The sequence below is a fragment of the Arachis hypogaea genome, chromosome 20 (assembly GCF_003086295.3).
Source record: "Arachis hypogaea cultivar Tifrunner chromosome 20, arahy.Tifrunner.gnm2.J5K5, whole genome shotgun sequence".
In the NCBI taxonomy this organism is placed as follows: Eukaryota; Viridiplantae; Streptophyta; class Magnoliopsida; order Fabales; family Fabaceae; genus Arachis; species Arachis hypogaea.
The window spans coordinates 63,870,444-63,875,849 of NC_092055.1; positions in this window are offsets into that span (position 1 = coordinate 63,870,444).

Below are 5,406 nucleotides of genomic sequence, written 5' to 3' on the forward strand. Positions count from 1 at the left end.
TGTCTTGCAAGTTTATGAAATATTTTTCTCTCCCATCTCAACTGTAAAAGTGCTTTATCATTATCTAAGGTTTGACTATGTATATATATATATATATATGACTCCTTGAGAATGTGAATTAATTCAACTACATGTAAGCTTTATATACAAGTGAATAACAATTAAGAATTGCATGATGCATCTAGGTAGTTGCATTTAGAGTAGATAACATTGCATGAGATTCCACCACTTTAACCTTAACTTACTCTTTATCTTGGACTTAGCATGAGGACATGCTATTGTTTAAGTGTGGGGAGGTTGATAAACCTATATTTTATGATATATTTTGTGCTTAATCTGAGTGATTTATTGAATCCTTCACCCACTTATTCATATTAATTGCATGGTTTTACTTTCCCTTCCTTATTATGTGATGTATGTGAAAAACATGTTTCCTATGCTTAAAAATAATTATTTTGACTACCCTTTATTTCCATTCGATGCCGTGATTCGTGTATTGAGTAGTTTCAGATCTTCTAAGGCAGGAATGACTTAAAGGATGGAAAGGAAACATACAAAAATGGAAAGAAAGCACAAAACAGAGTTTTTGAAGAAACTGGCAGCCACGCGATCGCATGGGCGACGCGGCCGCATGCCAGCGCGAAAAGGCATTGACGCGGCTGCATGACTGACGCGACCGCGTGACAAGGAAAACTCTGAATGACGCGATCGCGTGACCCACGCGGACGCGTGACAGAGGCCACGCACCAGAAATTGCAGAAAACGCTCATAGCAAATTCTGAAGCCCTTTCTGGCCCAAATCCAAGTCCAGAAGGCATAGACCAGAGGTTATGAAGTGGGGGAATGCATCCATTCAAGGAGAGTCTCCAAGTAGTTAGTTTTTCCATGATTTAGATTTAGTTTTGAGAGGGAGATTCTCTCCTCTCTCTTTAGGATTAGGATTTAGATTTAGGATTTTATGCGCTTTCAGGATTATCTCTTTTTATCAGGTTCAATATTCCTTTTTATTATTTTCCCAATTTTATTTATGAATTCTTCTATGTTACAGATTACTCTTTGAATTAATGTTAATTGAGGTATTTCAATTTATTATTACTTTCTTTTATTTACATTATTGTTATTCCCATCTGAAGACATTTTTATTCCAGTAGATTTACTTTTCTCCTTTTGGTCTTGGTTAAGAAATCAGTAACTCAGGAGTTATCAAACTCAAACATGATTGATAATTGTTATCTTTGTTAATTAAATTGAACTTCAATAATCCCAATCTTTTCTTAGGAAATAAATAGGATCCGAAGATCAAACTAATTAATCCCTTGACCTTCCTTTGCCTTAGTAAAGGTTAACAAAGTGGAATTAAGATTCAATTTTCATCATCATTGATAAGGATAGCTTGGATAGGACCTCTAATCTCTCATACCTTGCCAAAAGTTTATTTACAGTCGTCTATTTATTTTACTTGCCATTTAATTTACTTGTTCTTGATTTACTTTAATTGCTAATTAAACCATTCGCTCCTCATTCTCAAAACCCCAATTTACAACCTCCATAACCAATAATAAGAACATACTTCCCTGCAGTTCCTTGAGAAGACGACCCGAGGTTTGAATACTTCGGTTATCAATTTATTTAGGGGTTTGTTACTTGTGACAACCAAAACATTTGTAAGAAAGGTTGATTGCTTGGTTTAGTAACTATACTTACAACGAGAGTTTACTATAACTTCTAAACCATCAATCTTCTAAGTTCTTTCAATTCCCTCTGTTGATCTAACATCTGAAGTTGGAAGTTTTCTTGCTTCTCCATCATTTGTTGCTGCCACTGCAGTTGTTGCTCACGATCCTTCAAATGCTACTCTTGTTGTTGCAAGTATAGCTCTTGTTGCCTCAAATATTGCTCCTGTGCTCTCATGTGTTGTTGAGACATTTCTTCAATGGCTCTTTGCATTTGGCTCAGATCCATTGCACCAGGAGCTTGTTCTCCCTCAGCTTGTGGTCTTCTCCCTCTTCCTCGAGCTTTCCTCTCTTGCTGATTATCAGTGTCATCAGTGACACCCTCCATGCTTTGCTTGGTGATCCCTCTGCTTCCTTTTACCTTCTCAGTATTTTCATCCTCAAAGAGTACTCCAGCTCTTTTGTGCAGCCTCAGAATAGTGCTTGGGTGACCAAGTCTACTCTTACCAGTATCCTCAGCTATTTCTTGAATACTATCCGCAATGAGTTGTGGGACATTGACTTCTCCTCCCCTAAGTATGCAATAGGTCAGAATTGCTCTCGTGAAGGTGACCTCAGATGTATTTGCAGTAGGGAGGATGGATCTTCTCACAATCTCATACCAACCCTTGGCTTCTAGTATGAGATCTATTCTTCTCAAATGGCTTGGAGCTCCCTCTGAGTCCCTTTCCCAATCCTTGCCTTCAAGACATAACCCATTTAATATCTCATCAGGGTCATTCTCACCCTGCAATCTTTTCTCAAAACTGGGTTCTCCATATGATATCACCCTTATCTGTAGAACTCTCATAATAGATGGTGGGCTAAAATCTACCTCAACCCCCTAACATAACTCTTATAAGGAGGGTTGTTTTTGCTTGCCCTCATTTGCATAAAATTCTCTTATCATGATTGCACTGATATCTGTGAGAGGCTCACAAAGAAGTTTTCATCTCTTTTCTGCCTCTATCCTTCTCATGATGGGACATTCCCCATCTTTCAGCCTGAACCCTATCTCTGGAATAACTTTCTTTGCTTCCACTAGCCTATAATACCTTGATTCATGAAATGGAGACTTAAACCTCTTGGTATCATAGGTTAGTGGTTTGGCCACTATTGGTTCCTTTCCTTTCCTCCTTCTAGAACTTGAGGAAGCCATATATTAAGAAGGAAAGAAATAAGAAGAGAACATAGGCTTCGGTTAAGGCACAGTTGTGAGGGAGGAAATGGAAGGTGAGGTGTTGTGTGGTGTCTTTGGGTGAGGGAAGAATAATGTAGGTCTTGTGGGGATTCACACGAAGAAAGCAAAAGTGTGTGGGATGAATATATGAAGAGAATAATGGTTATGTGAGCTTAAGAAGAGTTACTACCACTTTGTAGCCAAGGTGTGAAACAAAGCAAGAGGTTGGAGGCTTTATACGAAGGAAGCAAGGTGTGTGGCTTAAAGAATGTTGCTGCCCATTTATAGAAGTGGAGGGATTGTTGTAGGGAAACTTTGGCTCGGTTATTTGGCAATGAGGGGTGAGGATTGAGCAACATATTTTTGTGGATCCATGAGATGGACGGCCTGCATGTGAAGATGAGTGAAGACAAGGATTGCTCCTCCATTGGTTGCATGTAGTTCGGCCTCCAAGGTGCAAAGCTATGCAGATTTTGTTTTTCAAGAGAGCACACTTCCCTAGGCACATGTGACTCTCTTTTGATCTTGTGACAACGGTGCATGCCCCCTTTTGTTTTCTTCTCAATCTCCCTTGTACCTATCCAAGTGAATTAAAGCATAATAAGCTTAAACTTTGGATTTCAAAACGGTGATGGTGCACTACATATATATAAAAAGAAAAAGTTGCTATGTATCCTTACGTGTGAATAATCAACCATGCCACTTAGAAATTAAACAAGATTTTGGTAAACACCAAACTTGTTTTCTTCTAAGTGATTTATATGAAATATAACAAATATCTATCATAATTAATATATTTATTATAAGGAACACTTTTATTTGCTATCATGCTACCATAAACTCATAAAATGATGCAATGTATGGTTTCTCTATTCATGAATTTGAGCCTTTGAGTAAAAAAAAAATGATTCTCTTGCAATTCCCAGCATACACAGACACCAAACTTAAGGTTTGGCTATATACTTAAATAGAAAGAATGAGTATATATCCTAGAATGGTTTTATGATCAATCATGCTTGACAAGCTATTTTAAAGTGCCTTTAGGCACACCAAACTTAGGAGTCAAGCATATGCTCTAAAATGATATGTGCAATTCTTAAATCCACTCATGATAGCTCAAACTTATGCTAGAAAAACCAGTAATTATTGAAATAAAAAATAAGAATATAAAATCATGGGTTGCCTCCCATGGAGCGCTCTTTTATTGTCATTATCTTGACATTGGTCCCTTATTAGAGTGGTTGATGATTGTGGTGCCTCAATTTGTCCCCTCTCACAATGAGCTTTCTGCTTGTACGTTGATGGTTAATCTCCACATGCTCCAGTGAGAGTATCCTGTTGATGGTGTAGTAATCATCAGTTTGTGAATTTTTCTCCAACTGCTGGTATATCAATCTCACTCTGTCCCCTTTTGAGAATCCTTAAGTTGGTATGTTTTTGTTCTTCTACCCTTTTGGACCTCTTTTCTTACTCCTCTTTCCTTTCTTCACTTGTCCCTTTTCCTTTGCAGCATGTTTTATGTCAGGGACTTCCTTCTCAACAATCAATTCTTCAGCCCCTTCCTACCTTCTCTCTTCAGCCTTTACATGTTCTTTGCCCTCTTTTTCTTCTCCACTCTTCATCCCTTGCTTTGCAGATGAGCTGATGAGCTCTTCATTGGGTTTATCCTTCCACTGTAAATCTTCTTCTTCAATCATCATGCAGCTTTTCTCCTTAACAGTATGATGTGCTTCTTGGAAGACATTCAAAGTTATCTTCTCGTCATTTACCCTCAGAGTCAATTCTCCTTGTTCTACATCAATAATGGCCCTTGTTGTGGCCAGGAAAGGTCTTCCTAATATCAGAGAGTTATTCTCCTCTTCTCCTAAGTCTAGGATTACAAAATTTGCAGGAAAGATGAATTTTCCCACTCTGACCAGGAGATTTTCAATCACTCCCTCAGGGATTACCAGATATCTATCCACTAGCTCCAATGACATCTGTGTAGACTTCACTTCTTCTATAGACAGCCTCCTCATCATAGATAGAGGCATGAGGTTGATACTAGAGCCCAAATCACAGAGTGCTTTGTCAATGGCTGTGTTACCAATGGTACAAGGTAAGTAGAAACTCCCAGGGTCTTTGAGCTTTGGTGGAATGCCTTCTTAGACCAATGCACTACATTCCTGTGTCAGGATCACTGTCTCTCTCTCATTCCAACTCCTTTTCTTGTTGATGAGCTCTTTGAGGAATTTTGCATATAAAGGCATTTGTTCTAGAGCTTCAGCAAGTGGGATGTTGATCTCCAGCTTCTTAAACACTTCCAGGAACTTAGGAAACTGTTGGTCTCTTAGCTCTTTGTTAAACCTTTGAGGATATGGAATGGAAGGAGTATATGTCTTCACCATTGTCCTCTGTTCTTGTGACTGTTCCTCCATAACTTCCTTTCCTTTCTTTGAAGCTTGTGACTCCTCTTTCTCCTTGAGCTTCTCTTGGTTCTTTTCTTCAATTATCACTGGCTCTTTGCTGCTGCTG